Below are 12,251 nucleotides of genomic sequence, written 5' to 3'. Positions count from 1 at the left end.
TTAACATATGTAAATCAGTAGGGGTCTTACAGACTGTCAAACACAAACGTTACCTCAGTTCTTCTTTTGACTTTGTCAATCAGTGTCACATACAGTTTCCTAGAATACGGGATGGGCGTCTCCCACAAACACCAGGCATAGAAGTCCCTTATCGTCTGATTAAAATTACTTGGTAGTTGGCACTTCACGCGTTGGAGCTGGTATCCTCCAATCAGAGTGCTCACCGTCACATATGGTTCATATGGCTCTGAGCGCTATGGGACTTAACGTCTGAGGTCATCAGTCCCCTAGAACTTAGAACTACTTAAACCTAACTAACCTAAGGACATCACACATATCCATGCCCGAGGCAGGATTCGAACCTGCGACCGTAACAGTCGCGCGGTTCCGGAATGAAGCGCTTAGAACCGCTCGGCCACCGCGGCTGGCTCTCACCGTCACGCCCTAACCGTTGCCCATCGGCAGATTGGCACAGTTGGTCAGTTCACTTCGGATGCCTTGTCCGGCATTCTGTTTTGATGTGTTTGTATCTGGCACTTTTATTTCGTATTTCATTACACACGATAACCACGCCACATACAACACACACATCTAACGACGCTAATGAAATACACACGTTTCGTAGAAAACACTTCCTAAACACTACTGGAAACTCTCACACAAGAGGTGATTCATCGACGCATGTGCGGTTATCATAATCGCAGAGATCAGCTTACATTAGATAACCTTCGCATGACATTACGTGAAACCGAATTTTTGAAGGCTGCAATTCATTATTGCGACCTCGTGTTGACAGTCAGACACATAACAACCTGTTTTAGTGTTGTATCTTAGCGCAACTGTTAGCGCAACAACCTCCTACATGGAAGATTGTGGGTTAAATTGTCGCGAAATGTTTTTATTTTCGCATCTAATTAAAACAGCTTGATTATCATTCTTATTCAATTAATTGGTTTAAATGTAATTTTTATTTCTAATTCTTTTTCACGTCATTTTCATCATCGTATTGACTTTTTTAGTTGCTCCTATTTTTCTACCACTCATTCTTTTTTCGTCTGGAATCTGTCTTTGTCGTCTATAATCTGCAGCCAAGTGTGGATTAAGACTGCTCATCGGCTAGTAACGTTGCAGCTCATGTAGCCAGTGATAGTATAGTTCCAGGGAACCAATGACCGCGAGGAATTATACACTCCTGGAAATTGAAATAAGAACACCGTGAATTCATTGTCCCAGGAAGGGGAAACTTTATTGACACATTCCTGGGGTCAGATACATCACATGATCACACTGACAGAACCACAGGCACATAGACACAGGCAACAGAGCATGCACAATGTCGGCACTAGTACAGTGTATATCCACCTTTCGCAGCAATGCAGGCTGCTATTCTCCCATGGAGACGATCGTAGAGATGCTGGATGTAGTCCTGTGGAACGGCTTGCCATGCCATTTCCACTTGGCGCCTCAGTTGGACCAGCGTTCGTGCTGGACGTGCAGACCGCGTGAGACGACGCTTCATCCAGTCCCAAACATGCTCAATGGGGGACAGATCCGGAGATCTTGCTGGCCAGGGTAGTTGACTTACACCTTCTAGAGCACGTTGGGTGGCACGGGATACATGCGGACGTGCATTGTCCTGTTGGAACAGCAAGTTCCCTTGCCGGTCTAGGAATGGTAGAACGATGGGTTCGATGACGGTTTGGATGTACCGTGCACTATTCAGTGTCCCCTCGACGATCACCAGTGGTGTACGGCCAGTGTAGGAGATCGCTCCCCACACCATGATGCCGGGTGTTGGCCCTGTGTGCCTCGGTCGTATGCAGTCCTGACTGTGGCGCTCACCTGCACGGCGCCAAACACGCATTCGACCATCATTGGCACCAAGGCAGAAGCGACTCTCATCGCTGAAGACGACACGTCTCCATTCGTCCCTCCATTCACGCCTGTCGCGACACCACTGGAGGCGGGCTGCACGATGTTGGGGCGTGAGCGGAAGACGGCCTAACGGTGTGCGGGACCGTAGCCCAGCTTCATGGAGACGGTTGCGAATGGTCCTCGCCGATACCCCAGGAGCAACAGTGTCCCTAATTTGCTGGGAAGTGGCGGTGCGGTCCCCTACGGCACTGCGTAGGATCCTACGGTCTTGGCGTGCATCCGTGCGTCGCTGCGGTCCGGTCCCAGGTCGACGGGCACGTGCACCTTCCGCCGACCACTGGCGACAATATCGATGTACTGTGGAGACCTCACGCCCCACGTGTTGAGCAATTCGGCGGTACGTCCACCCGGCCTCCCGCATGCCCACTATACGCCCTCGCTCAAAGTCCGTCAACTGCACATACGGTTCACGTCCACGCTGTCGCGGCATGCTACCAGTGTTAAAGACTGCGATGGAGCTCCGTATGCCACGGCAAACTGGCTGACACTGACGGCGGCGGTGCACAAATGCTGCGCAGCTAGCGCCATTCGACGGCCAACACCGCGGTTCCTGGTATGTCCGCTGTGCCGTGCGTGTGATCATTGCTTGTACAGCCCTCTCGCAGTGTCCGGAGCAAGTATGGTGGGTCTGACACACCGGTGTCAATGTGTTCTTTTTTCCATTTCCAGGAGTGTAGTTTGCTTTTAGCGCTGAAACTTTTTCTGTCTTGACTTTGCTCGTATAGGTTAATACTCGTAGCTGTGAACAAAGCGTTCTTGATTTTAGTTGTGGCGCAGATTGTTGATCACCGCTTTCGGGGATACATTACACATCACAAGGTTGTGGTTAGCTTAGGAGATTAGTTTAAATTCAGAGCTGTAAAACGAGTCTCCTGCCGCAGTTCAGTCATTTGTCGCTTAAAACCAGCTGCAGACAGAGAGCCTCGCATTTTCTACACATATCAAATGTTCAAATGTGTGTGAAATCTTATGGGACCTAACTGCTAAGGTCATCAGTCCCTAAGCTTACACACTACTTAACCTAAACTATCCCAAGGACAAACACACACACCCATGCCCGAGGGAGGACTCGAACCTCCGCCGGGACCAGCCGAACAGTCCATGAGTGCAGCGCCTTAGATTGCTCAGCTAATCCTGCGCGGCTCTACACTTATCGAGCGCTCACATCCAACACTGCTCCGAGTAATACAACAGCAGCATTTGTGAAGTGATTCGTCGTATTTGTGTGACACCTGCACTGAAGAGCCAAAGGAACTGGTAAACTTGCGTGAATATCGTGCAGGGCCCCAGTGAGCACGCAGAAGTGCCGCAACACGACGTGGCATGGACTCGACTAATGTCTGAAGTAGTTCTGGAGGGAACTGACACCATGAATCCTGCAGGGCTGTCCATAAATCAGTGAGAGTACTAGGGGTGGAGATCTCTTCTGAATAGCACGTTGCAAGGCATCCCAGATATGCTCAATAATGTTCATACCTGGGGAGTTTGGTGGTCAGCGGAAGTGTTTAAACTCACTAGAGTGTTCCTGGAGCCACTCTGTAGCAATTCTGGACGTGTGGAGGGTAGCATTGTCCTGCTGGAGTTGCTCAAGTCCGTTGGAATGCACAATGGACATGAATGGATGCAGGTGATCAGACAGAATGCTTACGTACGTGTCTCATGTCAGAGTCGTATCTAGACTTATCAGGGGTCGCATATCACTCCAACTGCACACGCCCCACATCATTACAGAGCCTCCACCAGCTTAAACAGTGCAGGGTTCATGTATTCTTGAGGTTGTCTCCATATTCGTACACGTCCATCCGCTCGATGCAATTTCAAACAAGAATCGTCCCACCAGGCAACATGTTTCCAGTCATCAACAGCCCAATGTCGGTGTTCACGGGCCCAGGTGAGGCGTAAAGCTCTGTGTCGTACAGTCATGAAGGATACACAAGTGGGCCTTCGGCTGCGAAAGCCCATATCGCTGATGTTTCGTTGAATGTTTCGTCTGCTGAAATTTGTTGATGGCCCAGCTCTGAAATCTGCAGAAATTTGCGGAAGAGTTGCACTTATGTCACGGTGAACGATTCTCTTCAGCCGTCGTTGGTCCCTTCTTGAAGGATCTTTTTCCGTCCGCAACGTTGTCGGAGATTTGATGTTTTACCGGATTGTCGACACGCTAGTGAAATGCTCGTACGGAGATGCCGTGGCTCGTCGCTCGTGCGCCGACTATAACAGCACGTTTAAACTCACTTCAATCTTGATAACCTGCCATTTCAGCAACAGTAACCGATCTAACAACTGCGCCAGGCACTTGTTGTCTTATACACTCCTGGAAATTGAAATAAGAACACCGTGAATTCATTGTCCCAAGAAGAGGAAACTTTATTGACACATTCCTGGGGTCAGATACATCACATGATCACACTGACAGAACCACAGGCACATAGACACAGGCAACAGAGCATGCACAATGTCGGCCCTAGTACAGTGTATATCCACCTTTCGCAGCAATGCAGGCTGCTATTCTCCCATGGAGACGATCGTAGAGATGCTGGATGTAGTCCTGTGGAACGGCTTGCCATGCCATTTCCACCTGGCGCCTCAGTTGGACCAGCGTTCGTGCTGGACGTGCAGACCGCGTGAGACGACGCTTCATCCAGTCCCAAACATGCTCAACGGGGGACAGATCCGGAGATCTTGCTGGCCAGGGTAGTTGACTTACACCTTCTAGAGCACGTTGGGTGGCACGGGATACATGCGGACGTGCATTGTCCTGTTGGAACAGCAAGTTCCCTTGCCGATCTAGGAATGGTAGAACGATGGGTTCGATGACGGTTTGGATGTACCGTGCACTATTCAGTGTCCCCTCGACGATCACCAGTGGTGTACGGCCAGTGTAGGAGATCGCTCCCCACACCATGATGCCGGGTGTTGGCCCTGTGTGCCTCGGTCGTATGCAGTCCTGATTGTGGCGCTCACCTGCACGGCGCCAAACACGCATACGACCATCATTGGCACCAAGGCAGAAGCGACTCTCATCGCTGAAGACGACACGTCTCCATTCGTCCCTCCATTCACGCCTGTCGCGACACCACTGGAGGCGGGCTGCACGATGTTGGGGCGTGAGTGGAAGACGGCCTAACGGTGTGCGCGACCGTAGCCCAGCTTCATGGAGACGGTTACGAATGGTCCTCGCCGATACCCCAGGAGCAACAGTGTCCCTAATTTGCTGGGAAGTGGCGGTGCGGTCCCCTACGGCACTGCGTAGGATCCTACGGTCTTGGCGTGCATCCGTGCGTCGCTGCGGTCCGGTCCCAGGTCGACGGGCACGTGCACCTTCCGCCGACCACTGGAGACAACATCGATGTACTGTGGAGACCTCACGCCCCACGTGTTGAGCAATTCGGCGGTACATCCACCCGGCCTCCCGCATGCCCACTATACGCCCTCGCTCAAAGTCCGTCAACTGCACATACGGTTCACGTCCACGCTGTCGCGGCATGCTACCAGTGTTAAAGACTGCGATGGAGCTCCGTATGCCACGGCAAACTGGCTGACACTGACGGCGGCGGTGCACAAATGCTGCGCAGCTAGCGCCATTCGACGGCCAACACTGCGGTTCCTGGTGTGTCCGCTGTGCCGTGCGTGTGATCATTGCTTGTACAGCCCTCTCACAGTGTCCGGAGCAAGTATGGTGGGTCTGACACACCGGTGTCAATGTGTTCTTTTTTCCATTTCCAGGAGTGTATATGCGTTGCCGACAGCAGCGCCGTACTCTGTCTGTTTGCATATCTCTGAATACGCATGCCTATACGAGTTTCTTTGGCGCTTCAGGGTATAACCGAAAGGTAGTATCGCGGCCGATGTGGCAACACCGTAGCGGCAAGTAATTTTAAACGGACTATAGTACAGCAAGTCATGAAGTGTCATCTGATCACCACCATATTCAGTCCCAGATCAGCGTGGCTGCAGCACAGGACTGCGCACACCCTCGAAGCGCAGTTGCCGCTGCACAAAGCTACGCAGCTGCTCTCAACCGAAGCAGAAAGTGCCATGGACCATTAACCAACTCGCTAGATATCTTCATGTTACTTAAGCCGTCCTCAAACGGGATATGTTTCTCATCGTTAAGCACGTCAAAAGTTGTTTACATTTTGTGGTTGGTGCATGCTTAGAAGAGAGGTGGTACATCACAACTAACGTGACCCTCATCATGATTTGTGATTGCAATGCCCTACAGCGTCAGATGCCTGCTGTACCTTGCTTCATTTCGAAAATGGATGGGCGTAAAACTCCTTCCAGCCCTGGTCCATATGTTTGCCGTATTGTTCTATATACAGTATCCATAAATGAAAATTTCAGTATCCATGACATGAACATCTCACTCGGCAAAAAGGGAAGTTTCCTGTCCAGTCAGTAAAGATATCAGCTTATAAAATATCCATTACGAATAGTGGGACACTAAATTAGAACAGTCTTCCACATAAGATACAAAGTATTTCATCATTTTCACTTTTTAGTAAAACCCTCGGTATATTCTTACAAGATCTCTGTTTCTATTCAGTAGCAGAATTTTCAGAACATGTGAAACACAAACAATAAAAAAAGGATAACAACTTACTGCAAGTAATGAAATCTCTCTTGTAGATAAAGTCAGAAAATAACATATTTACGTATTTCAGCACTATCTGAGTATTCAACGTTGCCCACAATTCTATTAGTACATCTCCTCCTCCTATTATATCTCGTGAGCTATGTGTCGTAGAGTGACACAATTTCCAGGTACATGTATATGGGAACGCTGTCCGTGAAATATGTTGCGAGAAGTTTTAATTGAAACGTCATGTATGATGCAGATGAACAGCGAAAATGTTGAAAGTGATAAACATTTTTCCGTTTCGTCGTTTTGTGTGGGGAGGAATTGTGTGTGTGTGGGGTGGGGGAAGAGGATGAGAAAAAGCCTTGTAAAGTTTTGAAATTGTGTGTCAAGTTTGTTGCAAGTTATTAAATGCTCTCATGCGGGATTAATATAGTCTGGCTATTTGCATGTAGTGAGCTACGCGTCTTTTTGAACCCCACGGCCACCACCATCCCTTTGAGAGGTAGGTGGTTCTCACCCACATAGTGGTTCTTTCCAGACAGTAAGTGATATGTGTGCTATGTTTGGTTGAAATTGATCTAGTGGTTTACGAGGAGATGTGAACATACAAATGTACATCCACTTTTGTAATATGTAGGATGGGTTACTGTTACACTTTCTGTACATATGTAGGCACGCGCACGCGGGTGTGTGTATGCGTGTGTGTGTGTGTGTGTGTGTGTGTGTGTGTGCTAGAGAGAAAGAAAGAGAGAGAGAGAGAGAGAGAGAGAGAGAGAGAGACTAAATGTGTGATTGTGGACACAAACATAAACAATATTGAGTTTTCTTTCCCACAATGTAGAACGTTTCTTGGGTGAGTAAATAAATATTGAAGTGAGATCGAATTTGTCAGTGACGTAGAAAATAAATTCTTTAGTCAGTGTTTCCAGGCATGTTCACAAAATCGAGCAAACACACTCCTGAGAGATAGTGCGCTCCTGCATATACTTACAGTCGTATAATACAGCATATAGTTATACTAAATTAATAAGAAAAACTTTTGGGAAAGGTTTTGGAAAACGCGAAGACGAATAAAAAAATATTTCGTCACAGTATGACATAAACCAACTACCTTTGACTTCGTAACTCCATGTCTCTTTGCATCAAATAGTTCAAATGGCTCTAAGCACTATGGGACTTAACATCTGAGGTCATCACTCCCCTAGACTTGGAACTACTTAAACCTAACTAACCTAAGGACATCATACACATCCACGCCCGAGGCGGGATTCGAACCTGCGACCGTAGCATCTCTTTGCATCAGAGTACGTTAAATTTGTGTAACATAAGACCATGTCTTTTATGTTACGGTCTCCTGAAGGCTTTTATCACCGAAATACTATTAACTGCTATTAAATTATAGCAAATCCTACGAAAAACAACGCGTTTTTGATAAATTTTCAATGTGCCATTGCCTTGGAACGGTATACTTCCATAATATGCTAGTTGTACTACAATCAAATACTAAAATTCCTGTACCAGCAATATAACGTTACCCGTCATTTTTTTTTCAACAAGCCGTAACAATCCTCACAGTTCTGGCAATTTTCAGAATATATTCACAGGATGTTAACTTGTAATATTAGATCCATCAAATGTGTGCTTCAAATGAAAACGACAAAATCCAATGCGGCATCTCACAAGCTCTGCTTGTGACATATAACCAATCTTGCATCTTACTGACTACGTTCCTGTTCACGATGCAAAAACACGACTTCTCTTATTCACAGTCTTTCAAGCTGAGGAATTCTGTAGAACGTGAAATTCCACACTATGACGTCATAAAACTCGACCTGTTCCTCGCCCAAGGACGCTATCTCGTCCCGTTTGATGACGGGTTTAGAATATGTTTTCCGTTCTGTCACCAAATACTTCAATGCAACGCACCATATTACTTATTTTTCGTACTCTACAAAATCATTATTTTTTGACTGAGGTAGAACTGTGACTAGATTCCAGACTCCCACTGGGGAGGACAACGGCTTAAATCCAATGTTCCCATCCAGGTTTAGGTCTTCCGTGGTTCCTAAAATTTTCAAGGCAAGTGTGAGGATGGCTGCTTGGAAAAAAACTACAGGTGATTTCCTTTCCCAATCCAAGGTTATCTTCCGTCTCTGCTGACTTCGTCGTCACATACAAATCTCATTTCGGTGATAGTTCCTTTAACGGCGGGCACTTAGCACACGTATAGGCTACGGAATTACCTCTGAACTACGGATGCTACTTTTTCACGCACTGTTTCCGACTCCTGTCTCCCAGTGCATGTTTTTTCTACGATTTGTTTGGATGAACGAATACACTAAATTACTTCACGAATTTTAGCTGGCAGGCTCAGTTTTTTCGAAGTATTTGCCTGATATAGTGTTTATTTTAGATATCGGCATATGAATTTGTTTGACTTGTACCCCACAGAATACACAAAACTGTGCAAACATTCCTTCGCATTTGCGAGTGCACGTCTGTCAGAGAGCAAATTCTCGTACCGATGAGCAATGAAAAATAGCTAACATCAAAGGACATATGATAAAACTGCAGACGATGGCTTCCGGAATAAAGTTTTTGGAAAATTTAGCCTGTCTTTTTAATTTTGTCATTGGAAGTAGATTGTTCGATAAAAATAATAACGGAAAGGCAATCACTCATCCGTAGCGGATCGATGCGTGGAGCACAGAAACACATAACAGAAAACAGCGTTCACACTAGCTTTCGAGTTCGAGTTCTTTTATCAGCAATAGTACACACATTCACACACGTATAGTAAGCCAGAACGCTCCTACATTCAAAGTCTTTTTATTAAGATGTTATTTTATGGTGCTGCAAGCTTATTTAGTCACCTAGGTCATTATGAAGCTTTCTGCAGAGATAGAGAGTTGTTAATGTATGTCTCTATGTTTGTTTGTAACTAAATAATAATCCTGTATATGTCTGTCGTAGCACTCACTTCCATAACAAGTCGTTAATGCTGTCGCCGTCTAATCAGTGTCTCCCATTTAAAAACGATACGCCTCACGATCCCGTATTCAAGTAACAATGAACTAACTGAAAAGGAATACATAGTAGTAACGTTAAAAACATGTTGTTACCTGTTTATAAGAGATGCTGAAAGTAGTAGCCATGTACATCCTCGCATTGTTGACAACGTTCGATGACGTTATCAGCAATACGCTGTAATTTTGCAGGCGTGATGTTGCTAATTTCTCCAGTAATGTTCCGTTTAAGATCGTCTGTTGTTCAAGAATTATCAGCATACACTTAGCTTTTTTGTGTGTCCTATAAATAAAAATCAAACGATGTTAAGTGTGGGACCTTGTGAGTTAGAGGCTTCCACTGACGAGCCTGTCTTCAATGGACTCGTTGATGGTGTGGGCTATACTTCGGTTGGATGTGTGAGCGATTGCTCCATCTTGTTGGAATACTACATACAGGTTTTTTGCAACTGTTAATTGTGCGTAGAAGGAGTCGTAAATCTGTAGACATCCGGCATTGTTTAACGTGTAATTTAAAAATATGGAACCAATAATCCTCATGCCGAACAACGCACACCGAACAGCAATCTTCCCTGAGTGGAGAAATTCTTCATGAAGAATTCTTGAAACGTCCTGCGACAAGTTTCTGCTATTTTAGTGGTTTACGTAACATGACAAATGAATCCAGGCCTTATCTGACATGAAGTAAAGCAAGAAGTCCAAGTGAACGTTAGTAGTTGATGTTAACAGCCAGTTACAATAATGAACTCTTTTTTTCTGATCCTCAAATTTCACTCTTCCACCACAATCACACCATAGAATTTTAATTTGATATCTTTTAATACGACGACACGACGTGCGAGATACACCTTATTCTGAACTGGTCCTCCAGTTCTCCATATTTTACACATAATGCTGGTCGTGGGGAGTTTCGTACCAGGATACCTCGCTTGAAACATTTCTTTACACTCTTTGACGGAGCATATCTTTATGTAACATTCCATAATATCAGGTCGCTGTTCTAATGCAAACTACCGTATTTCACTAAAAACAGTACGAGCTTCTCCTAACACCTCACGCAGAAACACTCACCTGTGCTCAATTTCCGATGAAATGCAGTGTAGCCAACTTCCGAGAAATTGTTGCCACTTCACAAGCAATCGGACCAAAGATGATTAACGGGTACGGGAGGCTTACAGGTTTTATGTAGGTCACTCTGTTATCGTAGGTGTAGGTGTAGATGAAATTCTGATTCTGTACATAATGTTCCAGCAGTGGAATTTCTTGCAGAGCAATATTCGCTAAGACCTATTTTATATTTTTCGTAACTTCGGCAGATTCGTTGACAGCTAAGTCAACGATGTTATATTGTTACATAGTTGGCTTATTCATCTATGGAGTAGCAAAGTCTTTGATAATATTCACTGGTGTTGCTTTTGCCTGTAAATTGATTTTATCCGATGTCATGTTATATAATTTCAATAAAGTTAGGAATATATTTTTTATGTTTTAAGTTGATTTGTTCGTGCAGAATTTTGACTGGACATTTGAGTGAATGTTTGCATTTTTCTATTTCTTCTTTTATGTGCAATAGCCTTGGCCGCAACTCTACTCACAGCGGCCCTACTCGGCGTTCACGACAACCGAGGGCCGGCTCTAACAGGGGAGCGCCACAGGCTGAGCGCTGCACCCATCATCGAGATGACTGTGATCTGCGCTCTCAGTTACTACATTGCTAATTCCATTTAATAAATAAGCATTGGTCTGAATGTCTTTTCACTTTGGCACAAATAAATGAGAAAAGAAGAGAAGTTAGATTACAATCTTGGGTATTATGGTTTCGTAGATTACGAGAAAGGCGTTTGACAACGTAAAACGGAAAATGCTATAGGAATCAATAAAGGAAATAGGAGCTCCAGCGTATTTCACTCTTTATACAAAAATAATAACATAATGATCCGTACAGCAACGAAAAGGACATAATTTAACCATATCAATCAAGGAGCTGGACACTGCCCCCATCCTTTTTAATGTTTGTTTTCACGACATCATACATAAATAACTGATTACATTAAACATTGCATTATGAAGCGATGATTTTAATTTCATGACGGTGGCATTTGCCAATGATCAAGTTATAATAGGAGGATGTGAAGAAAAAGTTCAAATTGCAACACATAGGTTGAGTCAAATTTCCGCTAAATACGTTATGAGAATATCGATGGAAAAAGCAAAAGTAATGGTATTTCAAGGAGTGGAAACGTAAGAGTCTAAATTGCTATCAATTGACAAATAATTGAAGAACAGAGAGTTTAAATATCGAGAGTGTTGTTTTAAATATCCCAAGTCACATGGTGTAGAGCTAATTCAGATCTTTCTGTGTAACCACACATATACATTGAAACATAACGTACTGAATGAAACCTTAGTTAAATTTTACAGAGAAATAGCGATACCTTTGTTGCTGTATGGTACCGAAATAGAACCTTAATATTTGATCTATTGCGTGGAACTGAAGCATCAGAGATGAAGTTCCTGCGCTTTGTAGCGATATATTCATTGTTCGATCATAAACGAAGCTCTGATACAAGAATTGCATGTTGAATTCATTACAACATTATAACTATAACTGAAAAATACTGATCTGCAAAAAACATGAACAAAGTATATCTAGTAACAGGATAACTAAAGATGCAATATTATATAACCCTTTAGAGAAGAAAAAC

The sequence above is a fragment of the Schistocerca cancellata genome, chromosome 1 (assembly GCF_023864275.1).
Source record: "Schistocerca cancellata isolate TAMUIC-IGC-003103 chromosome 1, iqSchCanc2.1, whole genome shotgun sequence".
Taxonomy (NCBI): domain Eukaryota; kingdom Metazoa; phylum Arthropoda; class Insecta; order Orthoptera; family Acrididae; genus Schistocerca; species Schistocerca cancellata.
The sequence above is the reverse complement of the archived record's forward strand: the minus strand, read 5'-3'. Positions refer to the sequence as shown.